General features: G+C 56.5%; 1 protein-coding gene across 1 annotated transcript in view; it reads left to right on the plus strand.

Annotated features, from left to right (window-relative positions):
- The first annotated feature begins 3,836 nt into the window (after positions 1–3,836).
- The window catches only part of LOC122385086 (SH3 and multiple ankyrin repeat domains protein 3-like), an 89,803-nt gene continuing 74,147 nt past the window's right edge, over positions 3,837–19,492 (plus strand). The window contains exon 1 of the mRNA XM_043373090.1: positions 3,837–4,089. The gene's annotated coding sequence lies outside the window, so the exon portion shown is untranslated. The remainder of the gene's footprint in view (positions 4,090–19,492) is intronic.

Consider the following 19,492-nt stretch of genomic DNA (forward strand, 5'->3'; position numbering starts at 1 on the left):
AAAAAAATCAAAAATGGGCCTGGAATAGTGCCTTTTTCGCCTAAAAGTTTATCGGTTTTTAGATATGTATAACAACTGTAGTGGGCTCACCTGCAAACAGGCGTCGGGCAACAATCGCGAATGCGGCGCACTTGTGACAATAAGCAAAGGTCATTATAGTGTTACGACCATACGACGTACAGGAATGAGTTATCAGCTGTCTAATCGTAGACAACACAATGTCGAGCCTTAAACTGTAAGCCTGTATTGGTATTGTTTCTTAAATTTGGCTGTCGAACATTAATTTGTGGTTTGAAATATGATTTTATGTAAAATAATTGATATGAAACAGCCGTCTCTTAAGTTATGACCCCATTACACCACACGCAAGTGGCAGAAATGACAATGATCAGCTGACGCATTTTTCTTGGCCGAAGTCAGAGCGCGCGGCCCGACGCACCACGCGTATTTGGAAATTCCGACCTCGACGAGCATCAGAAGCCACCTAACAGGCGTGTTCGAAACCGCAGGAGATGATGATGAACGGGTTTATCGAAACTTGATTGGATGAGCCTATCGGTAATAGCGATTTTAGTGTGTGCATTTATTGTTCATAGTGGTGTGAAATGTGGTTGGGGTACGACCGACAACCCGTCGGGGCGAATTTCGCACTGGGGTACTCAAAATTTGAAGAATTTAAGACGTTTCCATAAGTTTTGAAGGTATGGATAAGTTCTAAAAATCCGGTTCTCCTTATCCGGGTCATTAACTCCATATGGTCCAAGAAAGCTGGCACACTACCTTTAAAACTTGGTCTGAACTTTGTTGTGGTGCCTACAGAGTAAAAAGAATCAGCTTCATGACAGTAATGTGGCCTGGGGAAGGAGGTAATTTTGGGCTGTGACGTCACATATTTGAAAGTTTGTGTTTGGAATATGGGAAGCCTAAGATGTTTAATGAAAAATAAATGCCAGAACCGTGTTCCTGGTCATCCAATCTATAAAGTCGGGCACAATTTAACTGGTTTTAACAACATTTTAGAAGGTGGGATAGTCCCTTTAAAGGTGGGATAGTCCCTTTAACGAGCTTTCTGCCAAGTTTTACGCGGATCATTCTTAGGTGCTGTTTTTATCCGCTGGGACTGAGAAGGAAAGCTCGTTAAAGTACTTGGTCTATATATCTCAGAGGTAGAGCATTGGAGCGCTAATCCAAAGGTCCGGGGTTCGAATCCCCGTATAGCCCAAATCTTTAACGAGCTTACAAAAGATGACTGATGTCATCACTGTCAACCGTGGCGGCCATATGGCTACCCTTCTACGCTGGAGTACGAAAAACATCATATCACGAACTGCTGTGCCGTTTAGGTATAGGGTAGAGTGGGGCAAAGCGCCCAGGGCGGGTAAAACGCCCACCCCTTATTTGTGAAATGCTCGACTTTTCAAAGAATCCTTGATAGCCACTTTCAAGAACGCGCACGAATCTGCTTGTGCTCCCTTTTTTGGTTCCACAAGTGGGGTTTTCTGGACATAAAATACAGACTGGTATATATATAATAATACCAATAACAAATACTATATAATTGTTTCATGTGGCTTGAGAATGAACTGTTGTTCGAAAATTTGCCAAACAATATAATATTTACTTTTTATTGAATTTCCAATTAATTATCGAGGAAAAGGTCATTTAAAATCCTAACTACATATATCAAGATGTTCCTCGCTAGAGCACTGCATACTACGTCTATTTCTGGTATATTTCTGATGTTCTATAGGAATTAAAAGCTTTCTTAGTTCTAAAACTTTGTCTGATAGAGATTGAAGAAGGCAATAAAATTTTGTTATGTTGAATATGCAGATTTAAGCTATGCTTTAAGCATTTATTTGCTTGCAACACAATTGTGACAGGCTTAATTTTGGCAAATTTTGTTTTGAATGTGCTGTTTACGGAGCGAGTGAAGCGAGCGTAGTCTTTCCTTAGATTAACGGAAATTTCTGAGTATGAGCGGCCGGCACGCTTTTGCGAGGCTTATATCTCAGCAACCACTTGACCGATTTACACGCGATAATTTTTGTAGGGTAGCTTCATTCCTTCTACCAAGTATTGGACTATTCCTGATGCATGTGGGTGACCCCTTATGCACGTGCCACGTGCAAAACGAAGAGGTGTCCGTTTTGTAATTGTTGCAATATCTCGGTAACTACTTGGCCGATTGCGCTGAAAGCTGGCATGTAGGTAGGCACCCACTAGGCACTACATATCCATGTGCCAGAGTTGGGGTGCTGCTGCACGTGCGCACGTGCAGGGGTCGTTTCCAGATCTCGAGAACGGCTCGACCGATTGCGCTCAAATTTGGTACACAGTTAGGGACCGGTTAGTAGTGTGCCGTGCACAAGTCAGTTGGGACCCATTTTGCACGTGCGCACGTGCAGGGTGCCGCTTCCAGATCTCGAGAACGGCTGGGCCGATTGTGCCCAAATTTGGCACGTCGGTAGAAACCGGTTAGTAGGGTGCCGTGCACAAGTTAGTTGGAGGTACCCCCTCACAATTTCGCACGTGCAAGGCCCACCCTCTCGCTCGCTCCGTTAGTCGCCCCAAAAGGCGTTATACTGGTGGGGTAATACGCCCACTTTGGTGTGGGGCAAAGCGCCCATCATGGGAGTTATACAGCACGGGTTATTGCGAGTATTTTGGGCTCAAAGTGAGTGGCGGGATATGTTTCTAATGCTCAGGATTCTTATAAAATATGCAATTTTCTGGTTAGGATCGTCTAGAACGATTTATTCGCGAGATCTGATCTTTGCTCACCAGGGCAGAGACAGGCGTTGACTAATAAGGACTGGGGTGGCGACAACAGTGTTTAAGGTGTTTTTAATAATGCAATCTGTCGAGTTGAGGTCTAATGAAATGAGGAATGGATGAATACTACATTATTTTGTCAGAGTATCAAAATTGTGATGAAACATTCAGGAAGTGGGCGTTATGCCCCACTCATAAGGGGGTTTTGCCCCACAGGTGGGGCAAAACACCCGATCTGTAGTCCTCTCAAATCGGACGGCATATCTCAAATACTGTGCATGCCACACGTTTCTGATGTGTTATTTGAAGAAAGCTAAGGTAATGAGCTACCAGATCAGCTACCTGGTTGTTCTTCAAATTTGTAAGATAAGGAGATACTGAGGCTGAAAATTTAGGGTGGGGCAAAGGTGGGCGCTTTGCCCCACCCTACCCTAAATACATTTTTTCTAGGAATGGCATTTTGTTTCATTCTCGAACGTCGAAAAGCCGGAAATTTTCGTCGATTTCGGACGCTGCGGGGGATATTTACCTCAAATGTGACCCTGCCGGCCTGGATCCACCATTAGGGTCAGGTGGCCTACTATTTATTTCTTTTTTTCCAAAAATGAAAAATAAAAATCATGGCATCAGGGCTGTGACAAAACATAAGTGGCCTATATCCGATGAGAAAACTGGATTTGGGGGTACCTTAGGTTTGGCTTCTGGACACTGGACCTCTGGCCTTAGAGAGATTGAAAATTCCTTGGAGGAGCCCCTGCAGGCCCGCCAACCTCACGCAGTCGAAATGCACTGAACCCCGCTGCGGCCGTTCCTTCATACGATGATGCGTATCGAGCGGCGAGCCAAGCGCACTGACTGCCCACCTCGTTTCCCTCTAGCGGGAGAGACGCCAACCGGCTCATCTTCTGGCCAGCGCTCCGTGGATCGGATGTGGCTGCCCCGCTGGCCGCTGCGGCCACTCAAATCGCAATCAAGGAGATCGCAATGGCATTCCACGATTGAGAGCGGCGCGTCACGCGCGCCGTGGCCAGGTCGGCTCCCTCTGCGCGCCGCAATTAGGTCGCCAACATTAGATCGGTCCAAGTGTGCCGTCCGGTCGGCGGCGGCGGCGGCAGCAGGCGGCGCGCCGGCCGGCGCCGCACTCGGCGAGCGTCACTGGTGGGAGTGAGGAGGGGCGGTACGCTGCAGGTGTGTCTGTGCGTGTGGTGGCGGCGGCCCGGCCGCTGGGCCTACGGTGACCGAGCGAACAGAGACCGAACGAACCGGCCGACCCGGCGGTCCCAGTCGGAGTGACCGGCGCTGGATCCCAGCCAGGTGGGTGCCGTGCTGCGACATAGATTGTGATGTGATTTGGCATTGTGCTTCAGCTGTGTTTCGCGAGTCCGATAGGTGGCAAACCCAGATCAGGATATGGGATGTTGAGGAGAGGTATCCCCTTGGGGTGCCGACGGCTTTCCTCTGTAACCCCTTCACATTTTGATTTGTCGCATCCAGCATCGGTGTCTAGGTCTACAAATAAAATAGGCCAATAGATATCATGAGAAGTGTACTTACCTATATCCTGTTGTGGACTCAGTGCTTCCATTTTTTTTTTCGTTGACCCCATGCCTCTGGCGGGTCACTGGCGGGCGGCCGTTGGCCCGGCCCTATAAGTCCGTCCGCTGTGAGCCGCCCTGGCGGCGGTGACTGGAGCCGGGTGCACGACTGAACAGTGAACACCACGGTATTACCACAGGCCGGCCGGTCCCAGTCGCGCCGCTAAACCTTTCCGACATTGCTTTTACTCTGCTTACACGCATACTGACCTTGACTGGCTGCCCGCCGTCCAAACTCTCCGAGACATGGATATTCGCGGCTAAGGCGCAACCAGCTCTAGGAGCGTCAACTCATGAGTGGATACTTCTGCCCGGGTGGGTCCGGAGCAGCTGTTGGCGGGAACGTGATTTTCTACAGCTTGGTAGTATTTTACGCCTAAGAAGCTGCACCCTCTAGAAATGGAGGTGGTTTTATTGGGATCGGAAGGCGTATTAGCGCTAGTTGTATAATTTCGTTTGTTAAATTGTTAAATGGACCATCCCACCTTAACATTAGTTTGAGTTAAGATAGCCAAATTTGGGTCCCTGGCTTGTACTTCAACGCACCGGTTCTGAATTTGTGACGTCAGCACAGGTCTAGCGATTTTAAAATCTTATACTAACATCTATGTGAAGCAGTGGTGATATATGCTGTTTGCGCGCAATATCTGCCGCACTTAAACCCGCGCATGGCTGGGGGGAAGGCTCTACAGACCCCCCTCCAGTTTTTCGGCAATATCTTCTTAACCGTTTGACGGATCAACACGAAACTTGCGGTACCTTCAGCGGCATCAATTTGACACCTTGTGTTAAATTTCAACTTTCTAGCTACTATAGTTTGGCCGCAAATGACGTCAGAGTGACGTCATGTCGGCCGACTTTGATGCAAAATATTGAATTACGGCAAACGCTCTCAAGAGCTTAGTTTACAGCTAGATCCGATTTCTTTGCATCAGTGGTTTACAAATGCACGTTGCTATTAAATTGCTATCTCGCATTGCCGAAATTTTGATTTTTTTAAATATGTTTTTACAATTACAAAAAATATGTTTTGATTTTGTCAAAAAGTATTTGATGTTTCGCGAAAACCGGAATATATGTGATAGAACTCACACTGATGTGCATAAGTGTAAAGTTTTGCCAATATCTCCCATATAAGAACGCCTTTGGAAGTGAAACTTAGTTGAAATAAAAGGCAATTTAATAGGGATCACATTGGTATAGAAAGTATCTTTCCAATTTTAAAAAATCAAGCGTCGGAATCGCAAGAAGCGTTAAGTTGGCCGCTTTGCCTCACTCTCCCCTACCTCTTTTCCGACATCGAATCACTCATCCGCGCAAAAGTGAATCGCAAAACCGTGCGGATATTTTCCTGGAGCAACTGGCGCACAAGGCCATTTCGTGATGAGGGCATACCTACCACTGGACAGTGTCTGGGTGATTATCCCTGCTCCGGCGCGGCAGATGGCGTGATAACGTGCGGTGGACGTTTTCCTCCTCGCTGGCCCTGGCGCCTTCACTGTCCGATCGAATAGTGTGCCACAGTTCCGGCGAGCGATGCGGGAGGCTCGGCAGTGCTGAGTGGGACAGCGCGCGCCCGCTCCGCTCCCCTTCCCACGGCACCGGTCTTGGTGGGGGAGCGCGCCGGGCCCCCTCGCCGTTCACCAGTTATTACTCATAGCGCTATTGATCAGAGGGGAGATACAACAGAGGTGGCAGGGGACAGGTGTAGAGAGCGAGCGAACGCCAGGTCCGCGCGGACCGTTTGGGCGTCGAACACAGAGCACAGGTGCCGTGCCACGACCTGCCACGTGCAGCGCCGCGTGGGCCTGCTAGGCACGACCCGGCCGGCAGAGCGGAGCGGCGACTCGGCGAGACGCCCCTGCGGCAGCGGCCGGGCTCGGCCTGCTGCCGGAGGCACGGCACGGCGTGAGGAGGCGGTGCACAGTGTGACGGTCGGTGGTCAGCGGCTGAACACAGTGCGCGGCCAGAAGTACCGGGACCTTCCTCACCGCCCACAGCTCGTCTGACGGTCTGACGGTCCAGTTGCTGCAGCTGCCTACATCGGGCCAGGGCTGCCGACCGCCGCACAGTGGGCCGATATGCCATTCTAGCGCGACGGGGCCTGAATCTTCGAACGGAACCCTTGGTTTTTCGCGAGTATTTCGCGTAAAAAGCGGCCGATCGCGACGAAACTTTCAGTACCCTCGCGAGAACTACTTTTACAGTTAACCTGAAAATTTCATGACCCTGACCTTAATGATCTTTGACCTGTGACCTTCTTTCGAGACCATGTTTGACCGGAATCGCGATTCAGCGTATGTCGGCTCGCATTAACCGCGGGGTTGCAGTCTTTTCTTGGTTTAAAGCGTTCAAACATGGGATATTATGTTGCTCCCATGCATTAGGGTGGGTGTCAAGGTCACCAGAAGGTCAGGTAAGGTCATTGACCTTTAATGACCTTGGTTCACTTTTTCGAGTTTTACATGTTTCTAGGCTAGTTTTTGGAGCTGAATTCGAATCTAGCAACCATTTGAACATTTACTATGTAGCTTTGGTGCCTTCGTAACATGTTACAAAGCTGTCAGAGGCGGTTGCCACCTACTGCAAATACCCGGCAAAACCCTTACTGGTTGACCTGACCTGACCCGACCTGGCCTAAATGTATGAAGACATCATCTATGATCCTAAATAACATTATATTCGTGATCAGCACCCAAAAAACCATAGCAGCCACTCTTTACGCCGTTCTAACAGGTCCCGATTTTCCCGACTTTTGGGTCATTGACCTGACCTGGAAGGTCAACCGATGACCTAGGACCTTACAATTGGGTAGCATCAGCTTCCTCTTGTCACGGGCAACACGCTCGTCTTTTCCGCGAAGCTCTAGCTCGATCAGGGGCGAAACGGCGGGGGGTCCAACGGACCCCTTCTATACGTTCGCGGCTGGAAAAACACCACTAGGGGCGAGGGTTAAGCCAAATGTGAGGGCTTATTTCAGAAAGACCGCGCTAAAAGAGCAATTGAATGCACTTTTCCGCGACGATGTAGCTCTATTGGTCCCCGAGGTAAGGGCCGGTTTTCGAGATATGTTGATATATGCAACATTTTACCTTTGATGACCTCTGGTGACGTGACCTTTGACCTGACCTAGAAATGACTAATTACTCCATATGGAATTTCGGGCGCTCTTTCGAATGCCACTTACTACGTGTCGCTATGTGGCCCAAGAGCCGAGTTAGAAGGGGAGTGTTCAATCAACATCTCCCGGCCCGGCGCGTTTGACGCCGAGCACCGGTCCGGCGCGAGTTGATGTTTGGCTGCTACATCCAGAGTCGCAAAAAGTCGCAAAAAATGACTGTTGGATCTTGTAGTGCAATGAATCATTGACATGTAGCGAGATTTTCGAAGCGGTACTCCGCGGTACTTTTTTTAAAAGTCTATTTGTGTGTGACATCAATTATGTGAAATTATATTTTCGTCTTTAAATCTTTGCGGTGCCAATACATCATAACCAAGTAAGAGTTCGTCATTTTCATGTGGTTATGTGTGTTCTGCAGACCCGGAGCTATCGTTTGATGTATATAAATGTGGAATTCCTCTTCAAATTGTGATTGTTTTCGTGGATCAAAGATACGTTGTCGAAGAGTGCGGGGGACGAGTTCGGTCCAAACGATTCCGAAGTTCGTGTTTAAGCTGAGTTTTCGCCATGAAATAGCAATTGCGTTGGAAAACAAAGACAACAGCAATGTAGTATGATCATTTTTGAACAAATTGGTATAGGTTTCATTGCACATCCACAAAGTTCGTTTTTTTTACCCATGTCGTGCTAGACCTGGCGATCGGCCCAGTGTGCGCCGGTCGGCCTGGCCGTCCGATGAGCCCGCGCAGAGCTGGCAGGAGGCGGCCTCGGCAGGGAGCTGCGCTCGTCGAGCCGGCGCGGCCCGAACAGGATCATGGGAAGCCCGCTCCACCTGTTCGCCTCTAGGCAAGGCTGCGTGGTAGCCTGGCGACCCGGCGCCGACCGAGACGCCGGGAGTCAGCGGCGAATTAGCCGGGCCGAGCCACCGATAACCTGTAGCCAATCGTGCAATCGGCTGCAAAAAGTGTCCGGCCGAGCCGCTGTGGCGGACGGCGCGGACAAAGAACGCCGCCGGCTGGTGGCGTGCCACGGCCGCCGGTGACGACCCGTGGCCGGCGGGATGTCGGACGATGTGGCAACACGCCCGGCCCGCCGCCGGGGCTGACCCGCTCCGGCCGCACCGCCGCATGACCTTGCAGGGCGGCCCCTGACGCTCTCCGTGCGGCATCTCTGGCGCAACGAACCGGATCCGGCCCGGGGCCGGGTCCTCATGACCGGATCTCCGGGGTCGGGTCCTCTGGTGGAGCGGGTCCGCTCCTCTCCGGTCCTCTGGAGCGCCGGGTGACGGGTCTGCTCGCAGCGGCGGCCGCTCTGTTGGCCACGCGGTGGCTACCACAGGTCGGCGATTGTGAAACCCGTGCGGAGTGCCCGGACCGGATTCGCCGAGTGTGACGCCGGCTCGGCGGCGGGTTCACACGATCCCGCAGCCAGGTCCGGCCGGCCAGCCGGCACCATGGGCCCGCACAGTCACACTGACTGCACCTACGGCGTCTGAATCAGCGCGCCGCGCCGCTCCGCCGTCTGGCAGGAAAGTCGCCCTGCCGCCCGGCACGACACTGGGCCGCATCGCGCCGCCGGCACTGGGGTGGTTTTGCTGGCTGCCGATTTCACCTTTACACATGCATTGGCCTGCGCTGGCGTGATTTCCTTATAGATTTCTTACGCATCAGCACATATACGAGTATGTGCATACGCGACGCGCATTCGCGCATCGCGTATGCGTAGGTATACGCACGCACGCGGAATGCGTAGTTGATAATTATTTAAGTCGGAAGGTCGATTGTAAAATAGACCAGGCAGAATAATTCCGAACAGAGAGACGCCGCCTGGACTGGCGCCCAGGCGTTGTCAATATTCCACTGTCGAAATAATGTAAACAGTGCTGCACCGCATCTAACAATAGAGGAGCCAGTTATGTATAGTCACTTCTCGGATTATTCTCTGGGATAATAATATCTAACTCACAAGTCCATATATTTCGGATGATGTTGCTCACCCTTGGTCACTGGACAAAATAAAAACTGGTTTTTATTTAAACTGGTTTTTATTAAAACCGCCGGACAAAGTAAAAACTGGTTTTTATTTTGTCCAGTGACCAAGGGTGAGCAACATCATCCGAAATATATGGACTTGTGAGTTAGATATTATTATCCCAGAGAATAATCCGAGAAGTGACTATACATAACTAATTTCCTGGGAAAAATGACTTTAAAACAACAGAGGAGCCAGTGTCTGCACTGCTCCATGAACTGTTGCTGACAAAGGTGCACTGTGCTTGGCGCGTAACGAGGCACGAGCGCCGGGACGCACGCTGCCACGTGTCAGGCGTGTTTAGGGAAGTACCGCTCAGTCACAACAAACGGCCGTCGCTGCTGCGCTCCGCTCCGCCCGTGGGGTGCTCGCCAGTGCCCGGCGCCGGGCCGGGAGCACCCCGGCGCCGGGCCGGGAGCACCCCGGCGCCGGGCCGGGAGCACCCCGGCGCCGGGCCGGGAGCACCCCGGCGCCGGGCCGGGAGCACCCCGGCGCCGGCGGCGGCCGATCGGCCTCCCGTTGCTGAAACGCTGGAGGTCGAGCGGGCAGCGTTTGTGGGCTCCGCGCCCGAGCCGGTCGTACGGTCCGGGACGGCACTCCGAGCTATACCGGGATCCCGGAGGACCGCCGGACAAAGCGAGTGCCACTCGGCCATGCCGTGTGCGCCGTGCCCGGCCCGGTGGCGCGCCGCCGGGCCCGGCCCCGCGGCCGCGCGCGACAGCCGTGTGGCGGTCCCAGCTGTCGCCGCTAATGGCGCGCCGGAGGCGAGATGCGCGGCGCGTCTTCCGGCGTGGCGCCTTGTCCAGTGTTGCTTGACCTTGGGTCGCAGTCCGGGCGCCGCCGTGCTGGCTGCTCCCGATCCGGGCGGCCGGTGGGAGGGATGCGCGCCCTGTCAAGGGCGCCGGGGCTGCTGACGGGGCTGTGTCTGTCGTGCTCGGACTGCGGGGAGGTTCAGGTGGTGTGAAGTTTGGATGTCTACGGCTCAGGTGTGGGCCGTTGGGGTCATGTCTAGTCAGTTCTGTCAGTCGGTCGTCCAGTTCTGTCAGTGAGTCGGTCTGTCCAGTCCTGTTTGTCAGTCTGTCCTCATACTCATACCTACTCATGCTCATATATTTCGGAAACATCCATGATTACATGGTTTTTCGGTATTCCACGTCAAATACATGAGACTACCTAATTAAGATAAACCTAAAACTTAAAAGCCATACCTAAGGACGTTGCATGTATATGTGAATGTTCAGTCCTGCGTCAGACCTGTCAGTCTAGTCTGTCTGTTCTGTCAGTCCAGACTCCAGTCTGTCAGTCCGTCCAGTCCGTCAGTTCCATGATTCTCAGCCATCCTGCCTGCCTCCCTTGTCCCCCAATCTGTATCTATCCACTCAGTAGGGCTGTCTGACGGGCATCACTGACGCAGCCACATCTCCACCTTACCTAATACGTATGTACCTATCTCACTCGAGTGTTTTGAATCGGGCCGCAATCGCCATTGTGCCCGTCAGATTGCACTCAATCAGACGGCCTCATTTGCCGAGTAGATGCTCGAGAGCACTTAATCTTATTTCCTGTCAACTGACGGCTTTGCGGATGCCATTGATTGTTGATAGTGCGGCTGTGACGCTGTATTGTTTGCCGGGGCCGATGGCGCTCCTCCCGCGCTGAACTCTCACCGGCGCGACCGCACCGCGCTGAAGCTAACAAGGACTGCGGCTGTTTGTTTGGGTGTTTGTCGTCACGCGCGCACCAGCTCAGTAATTAGGTGAACGTTAAACTGGTGAGCCTGCCGCGGGCCACTGAGCCGGGGTCGGACCGGACTCGGGCCACTGAGCCGGGGTCGGACCGAGCTCGGGCCACTGAGCCGGGGTCGGACCGGGCTCGGGCCACTGAGCCGGGGTCGCTACGGTCAGCTACGGCTGCTGGGCGCGACTCCAGCGATTGTCTCTGTCCGGATTCGGTGAGTCCTTAGTGATTCCGAGTTTCCCCGTCTTTCAGTCAGTTTCTTCATGTTTCCGAGCAGCTCCGTGCTTCTGGTCGTGTTTTCCGGCGTCGGGAAGGCGGGGGTCCCGCCCCGCTGTGTATCAGTGACATCACTGCACGTACGAATCCGTCATGCCCGCACCATGACGTCATTTACCGGCCGTGACATTCCACTACCTGCCACCATCGGGGGCGGAACTGGACGGACGCCATGAGGTCGCCTCGGGGTCACTTCCGTTCTGACGGCGCCGCTGCTCTATGAGGGTCCGCCGCGCGGCGGTGCGGTCGGGACGGCGGCACAGCTGGCGAGCCGCGACGCGGTCCGCTCCGCGCCTGTCGGGGTCGACCTACCGACGTCCGACGGGGGTGCGCCGTCAGCCGCTCAGCGCTGGCGGGGGTCGCCGTCGGCCTCGTCTGGGGGACCGGATGCGGAGGGTCGGCGCCGCGCCGTCCCGGGCCGGGCTCGGAGGATCGGCACCGCGGTCACCGCACGTGGGAGCGATGCGGGGGTCAGAGCTCCTCAACACCTGAGGCGGGGAATAGTCTGGAGTGCCCTGCTGACACCTCGCTGGTGTAGGGCCGGGCTCGGCGGGTCGCTCGGTACGCCGGCCCTCTGCCAGCAGAACCCGTGACCAGTGACGCTCGAGAGGCGTCAGCCGTCAGGTGACCGACCCGTCCTTTTCCTAACCCTCACCCAATCCTATCGTCGGACGCCTGAGACGCCTGAGGGGGGGGGGGGGGGCGTCAGGTGACCGACCCGCCCCCTCCTCCCTCCCCGATCCTGTCGAGGCTAGTCTCTGCCGCGGCCGCCAGTGTCCCTGCCAACAAATCGACACACGCCCCAGGAGGCTAAGTGTCCAATACCGTCGAGCCGAGTGTCGGGGCTGATGTTCTCCGGCCCGCCGGTCACGGCTGCCGATAGCCGACTCGGCGGCGATAGGAGGCCGGTCCGGGCGGCTCCGCGCGACCGGCACGGCGGCGCCCCGGTCCTGCCGGCCGGTATTCAGATGGGAGGCCGTCAGACGGGGCTCGCGCTGTGACATTTGCGACGCGGCTGGGCTGCCGTGCCGGCGACCAAGTAGTCGGCGGAGGTGCGGTCTCGGCGGCCTCACCCGTTGGGGAGTGGGGTGGCTCAGACCGGTTACCATGAGCGCTGCGCCGCCGCAGTGTACATGCACACGGTATGTACAGTGCATGGCTGTGACTGACGAGTTGCGGACAGGACCAGGAACTGAACGGGAGCGGCGGCGGCGGCTGGGCTCGGCACGGGGCCGGCCGGCCGGCCACCTGCGCGGCCACCCCGCCGAGCAGGGCGCCTCCGCCCGCCGCCGGCCGGTCTATTTTCACACACGCGCCGTCTCTGCCCGCGCGGCACACGGTGTGGCTGCGGCTGCCGGTGGCCCATGTCCGCCCGGCAGTCGGCGCCGCGCTCCCTCCTGCAGCGGCAGTCGGCGCCGCCCTCCCTCCCACAGCCAGTCACGAGCCGCCGGCACCACCGGCCGCCTTTGTCGCCGCGCGCCGCCACGACGTGCTGCGAGCTCCAAGTCGGCGCCCGGCCGACGCAAAGTCGTCGCGCTCGTTGGAGGCCGACGGCCTCTGTCGTCGTCGGCGGCGGCGCTCACAATGGTAGCGCGGCGACGGCAGCCGGCCGGTCGTAGCCGAGATTTAGGAGATATTCTGGGGTACTTCGGATCGGGATACGCCGGCTAGTCCGGCCGTGCCGTACGATGCTGGCAGAACGCTGCAGCGCAGTCCGTGGCCGATCTCTCTCTCTCTCTCTCTCTCTCTCTCTCTCTCTCTCTCTCTCTCTCTCTCTCTCTCTCCTCCCTCTGTGCTCATTTTCCCTTTCCCTTCCTTTTCTCTCTCACTCTGCTGTGCAATGTGCATGCTTGTACATTTTCCGTGCTCCTATCTCCGTCCCCGGTCTCAAATCAGGATGATCTCTCGAACCTCTCATCGTGATTTGTAGCTTCCTCCCGGTCCCAGTAGGTGTGTGCTCTGTCCGCGCCAGAGGCGGCCCGGCGCGGCAGCGGTACCGTTAGGCGCCGCGCTTCGTGCCGTCATGCTGCCGGGCAGCGGTGCCCGGACGGTCATCTGGGGTGCCGCTCAATGCGCCGCGCTGGATGGGCTGGATGGAGGCGGCGCTCTCCGGGTGAGATAGCCGCGGTGGGGACGGGACGCAGAGTGGGACTCCATCTTCCTCCCGGCCCGGAGAGCGAGTCGCCCGGCCGGGCAACGACGGCCGTCTCCCTGTCTCTGTCGGAGCAGTGGGTCCGTCTCCTGGTCTCTGTCGGAGCAGTGGGTCTGTCTCCTGGTCTCTGTCGGAGCAGTGATGGCAGGTGTAGGTACGGTCATGGGACGATTTTGGGACTGCTTGGCGTCAAAATGAGACGACGGATGGAACCGTGATTTAGTGTGACGTTCGTATAAGTGTCTTGGAAGATTGAAAATGTTTGTGTTCGACATCTGACTGCGGTCCGGACGTCGGTCCGCCGGTGCGGCGTGGCCTGTCGGTCCGGACGTCGGCCCGCCGGTGCGGCGTGGCCTGTCGGTCCGTCCGTCGGTCCGCCGGTGCGGCGTGGCCTGTCGGTCCGGACGTCGGTCCGCCGGTGCGGCGTGGCCTGTCGGTCCGGACGTCGGTCCGTGGCTCCGTCGGCCTGCGATGATGCCGCTGATGGGTGCTAATGGCCGCCGCCCGGAAGGGGCCAGTTAGCACGGCCGTGTCGGCGCGCGCCCAAAGTGCGCGTTACGAGCGCCGCTCGTTACCACATCCTGCCAGCGGAGCCGCCGCCGCCGCCGCGCTGGTGCCGCGGACGGCTGTGGGGAGCTGGCTGCGGGGAGCTGGCTGCGGGGAGCTGGCTGCGGGGAGGGCTGTGATGCGGGGAGGGCTGGGCTGCGGGGAGCTGGCTGTGGGGAGGGCAGGGCTGTGCTGCGGGGAGGGCTGTGCTGCGGGGAGCTGGCTGCGGGGAGCTGGCTGCGCGGAGCTGGCTGCGGGGAGCTGGCCGCGGGGTGGCGCGGGGTTATTGATTCTGACACGGCGCCGGTGTCGACTGCTCGTCGGCGATGATACGTGCGGATCGGTGGAGTGTTGATGCTATAAATCAGCCCGGCGTCGCTGAAAGAGTTGCCGGCTGACCGGCGGAGGAGGGCGGCGGCGGATTGCGACCGCTCGCTCTTTTAGGCTGTAGCCGTGGAGAGGGTGGGTGCGTTCTTTGTGACGCGGGGTTGGACGGCAGACGGAGCGACTCGATTCTGCAGCAGGCCTGCTGTCTGCTCACACGGCCTTGGCTCGCCATGTACTGCAAATTTTGGTCATGTACTCCGTACTAAAGCGTCGATCAGTTAAAGGGACTATCCCACCTTCTAAAATGTTGTTAAAACCAGTTAAATTGTGCCCGACTTTATAGATTGGATGATCACTGACCAGGAACACGGTTCTGGCATTTATTTTTCATTAAACATCTTAGGCTTCCTATATTCCAAACACAAACTTTCAAATATGTGACGTCACAGCCCAAAATTACCTCCTTCCCCAGGCCACATTACTGTCATAAAGCTGATTCTTTTTACTCTGTAGGCACCACAACAAAGTTCAGACCAAGTTTTATGCGATTTTTCAACGAACGAACCCATTTAAATCAGAATGACTAAGCGAGGTGACGTCACACTAACGGTCGCTCCATGTTGCAGATAGGGCCTTGCACAAGGCCCATTTTCAAATGAAGGGAACGAATTTCTTCAACACCAAGAGGCCGCGGGGGTTGCAACCTAGATAGATAGTGGTTTCTGAACCTCGCCGCAAACTTGGCTATCTCAACTCAAACCCCATGTTAAAGGTGGGATAGTCCCTTTAACCCGGCAGTTGCTGGGGTATTTCGCCACCCACCGTTTGCTGGGGGGGGGGGGGGGGGGCGTTAAACGCCCCCAGCCGATAACTCGAGAACCAATAGGCGCAGCGAAACGCACGAGGCGGCAAACGAAAGAGCGCGACGAGACGCTTCAGATGAGTACTTTAAAGTTGAATTTTGAGGTCACAGGTCGGGTCAAGGTCAGGTCAAACACCTGAAATCGGGCTTTCAGTAGCATGGACTTCAGGGCTTCGCAATGGGCGCCTCTCGTCATAAACGTTGTCAAAACGGTGCACAATCCATCATATAAGGCCTACAAGAGTGTCAGCTCCATGTAGGGGTCAATCAAACATAGGTCAGGGTCAAGGTCAGGTCAACCGGGTAGGCACATATCCCCGAAAATCAAAACTGAAATTCGCAGCCTGCGACACATGTTTTATGGGTAATTTGGGGCGTAGAACACGATGGTGACATTCATTTTATCATATGTGTACGTGTTTGGCTCAAAAAGTTCAATTTAAGAAATGTATGCATCATGGTCGTGAAGTAGTCGCGAGAAATTGCCAAGATTCAGTTCAAGATTTTGGCAAATGCAGAACGATAATCAATAATCAAAGATAGCCATTTGATTGTCCATGGTATTGGCAGTCTAATGGCGTTTACGGCATGTCTGTATGTCTATTCTGTGATTTTATATGATTTTTTGAACATATGCCGTTTTTGGTCGAAAACTCAGAAATCATGACGTCACTAAAACCTCGATATCTCAAAAATTTTCGGACCGATTTTTTTGAAACTTTGTCACAATAAACTTCAATCAATTCCCTACAGGTACCCAAAATTTGGCGCGCCTGCGGCGCGCCGTTTTTATGCTATGGCCCGGCGAAAAAAGTGGGGGCGTTTAACGCCCCCCCCCCCAGCAACTCGCGGGTTAAGGCCGCCGATGGAAGCGCGAGCTACCGTGCCACTGCGCAGTGGCTGTATTGCGTGCCGCCTTGTTTAGCCGGCGATCCTCAGACCGGACAGAGACTGCGGTCGGCTGGACTGCTGGTCGGGTGGGACTGCTGGTCGGGTGGGGCTGCTGGTCGGTCTCAGACGGGGCCAGTGGCTCGGGTGCCTACTGTGAGTGTCAGGGGCGCGCGCCGTGCAGTCTGCGCCGGCCTCGGGTCCGCACTCCGCGGCTGCAGGGACGGAGAGCCGCGCCCCGTGTGGGTACCTGGAACCCCTCTGCCGGTGGGCCCCGCGCCCCGTGTGGGTACCTGGAACTCCTCTGCCGGTGGCCTGGCGCTCGTGGTGCCACGTGCCAACCTCGGCAATAGCGTGCCAAGTCCTCGATGACATCAGCGCGCGGCGGGCCGGCACGAGACTAAGATATGTCTAGATCCGAACTGTCTGCTGCTCCACTGCTGAGGGAGCGAGGTCAAAGCGACTCACAGCGGCTGGCCTAACATAGTTACCTACAGGACGGGCACTGCTTTTGTGCGACTCCGGTTTGGTATTGCAGAGCTGCCTGGTATTTGGCATACACTCTCAGCTAGTCCTTAGCAGCCAACAGGTCATGACACCGCATGTCGCACGGGATATTTGCGTGTGGGTAATATGCATGGCTTGTTTGTGTACAAAATGTATTTTTTTTTTCTAAATAGTCCGCCATCCATTTGGTCCGGTCCGGTCTGGCGTGGGTCAGACTGGCCAGGGACCGACCGTGCGGTCTAGAGCGGGGTACATATCTACTGGAGTCGGGCCGGTCGGTGCTCCATTGCGCCACCGAGTGGCGCGCAGTGCATGGTAGCAGCGGCGCCATGCACGTGCTGCCCGCGGCAGACGGCAGACGGCGCCGGGCCTCTCGGCCGGTGGACGATATAGGTCACTGCGGCTGCTGACGGCCGGCCCGGTCACCGCCCGGTCACTGGGCGGTGTCAGTGGCGCCGGCAGCTGCACCCTGAGCGGCACCCGGCGGCACCCAGCTGCACCCAGCGGCACCCGGCGCGGCTGCCCGACCGCGGCGGCTGCAGCTGCCCGACCGCGGCGGCTGCAGCGGCCCTGAAGCTGCGGGTCGCCGACAGACAGACACACAGCGACGTGGGCGGCGCCGCCCGGAAGGATGTTTGTCTGTTTGGAAACGAGCTCGCGTGTTTCATTACGACGCTCATTAATTGTAAATGGTGATTAGTTGTGGGCCGGGCTCGGGTGCTGCGGGCTGATAGAGCTGGTGTGACGGCTCCCGATGGCCTCCGTTACGCCACTGACCGGTCGGCCGGCCGGCGGCCGCACGGAGGAGCGCGGACCCAGCTCTGCAGTGCGGCCCCGGGCACACCTTGCATCCACGCCCTGCCGAGAAGTGGCGAGTGCCTACATACGTAAGGTTTCACCGCGCCCTGGCCGCTGGCGCACGCTGCAAGGTCGCGTCGTCAGTGCTAATGACGTCATCTGGGACCTTATTGGGCGAGGGTGTTGCCGCCGCGGCACGGAGCGCCGCCGCGCCCCGAGCTCGGCTCGGCCGGTGCCGCCCAGTGTCGCGGCCGAACCGGGCGGCCCGCTCGGCGCCACTCACTCGGAGTAGCTGCCGAGGGTCTCGGTGCTGTCTGTGGCGCCCCTCCGTGCCGGGGCGGCGGTCAGTCTGTGGCGGACGGACGGGGCCGGCCGCCCCCTGCCGTCGTCCCTATATTGGATCGGAGAGCGATGGAGTCCGATGGGCCGGCGCGGCGGCACTGTGCGCGCGCCGCCGCCAGGGTGACGGTGCAGGCAGCCCCACCCACACGGTCGGCGAGGAGTACGCAGTGGTGTGGTGCTGGTACGCAGACACTGGCGGCCGGCTGCCCGCGTGTAGTTGGCAGCGTGAGCAGTGTTGTGGTTTCTATTGGCGCAGAGATGCTAACCAGTGAACGGGCTATTAACTCTCTTTCTTGCAGATGTAGGTCGCTTGATGCATTCTTGCTCTAGTTGGATACAAATATAATATTGTTGGAAGGAGCGGCCATTTTCGCTTCTAAACGCTGAGGTGCGAGCGTGTCAAACTGCTGGGCCAACATGGGGACGTTTACGGGCCTGTTTCCGGAAGTGGTCGGGTTTGATGGCTGCCGGCGGACATCTGTGACACGCGTGACTGCAGCGCGCGCCGCGCCGGCGGCTCGGCGTGCACCCGTGCACTGCGGGCTGCGCACGGTATGGCGGTGCGGGCGGGTCGCCGGCCGCCGCGGCGCCGCCCGTAACCAGCGCCGGTAATGGGGACACTGCCGCAGCGGCTCAGGTGGGCCGACCGGGCCCGGGCCGGGCACAGGTGGCCGTCCCGCTGTTCCCCTCGGTCGGCCCAGTTCCGGGCGCGGCCGACCCCAGGAGCGGAGCCGGCTGGCGGCCAGCACGGCGGGACGCGACAGCAGCTCTGCGCCCGGTGCTGACTGCTGACTGTGACTGACCTGATGGGCCGGGCCACTGGGCGCGGTCAGACCGGAGCCCCACTGCCGTCCGCTGGTGGCAGTCGGTCTGTATGACCTCGCCGGCGAAGCCCGCCAAGAAGCCGTGGATGTGAGCGCCGACGCTGCGGACGGGCCGCGGTCTGGCTGGCAGCGCACTGGCACCGACGTCATGGCTGTTACGTTTACTGTTAAAGCTGTGATTACTATCTAAGTAATATTATTCAGTTAATATTCAAGTAAGCAAAGTACTCAATTCATGATCTCTATATCTGTATTCTGACTAATCTATCCCGACATCGCCCAATAATACACACTTAGATTTTCTTATGTCGCGTGCTCTGTACGCAATGGGACCATCACTTCATTGACACATCCTCCCTTTTCTAAACATGCTCAGTTGACTCTCCTCCTGCTTCTGAGTAGGTATGGAGATCGAGTCACTTGCGCCTGTTCTCTGTGTTGAGCCTGTTGTGGCGTCGCAGCCACTTGTCTTGGTACACTGGGGACGGGTATATACATATACTCATCATCAGATGACTGGCGTGTCGCTGGACCCCTTCCTGGTCTGTCCGGTGCCGGTCGAGCCCTTTCGAAGGTCGGTCGTGACCCGGCCTCTTGATACGGAGGCTTGTCCTGACCCGGGTCACGGCGGAGGTGACGTCTATTCCGGCGATACACGCCGCCGTCATCGTCAGTCTTCACGAGATATGATCTGTTCCCCAGATACTTGCT

This window comes from Amphibalanus amphitrite, unplaced genomic scaffold, assembly GCF_019059575.1.
Source record: "Amphibalanus amphitrite isolate SeventyFive unplaced genomic scaffold, NRLGWU_Aamphi_draft 000207F_arrow, whole genome shotgun sequence".
NCBI lineage: Eukaryota > Metazoa > Arthropoda > Thecostraca > Balanomorpha > Balanidae > Amphibalanus > Amphibalanus amphitrite.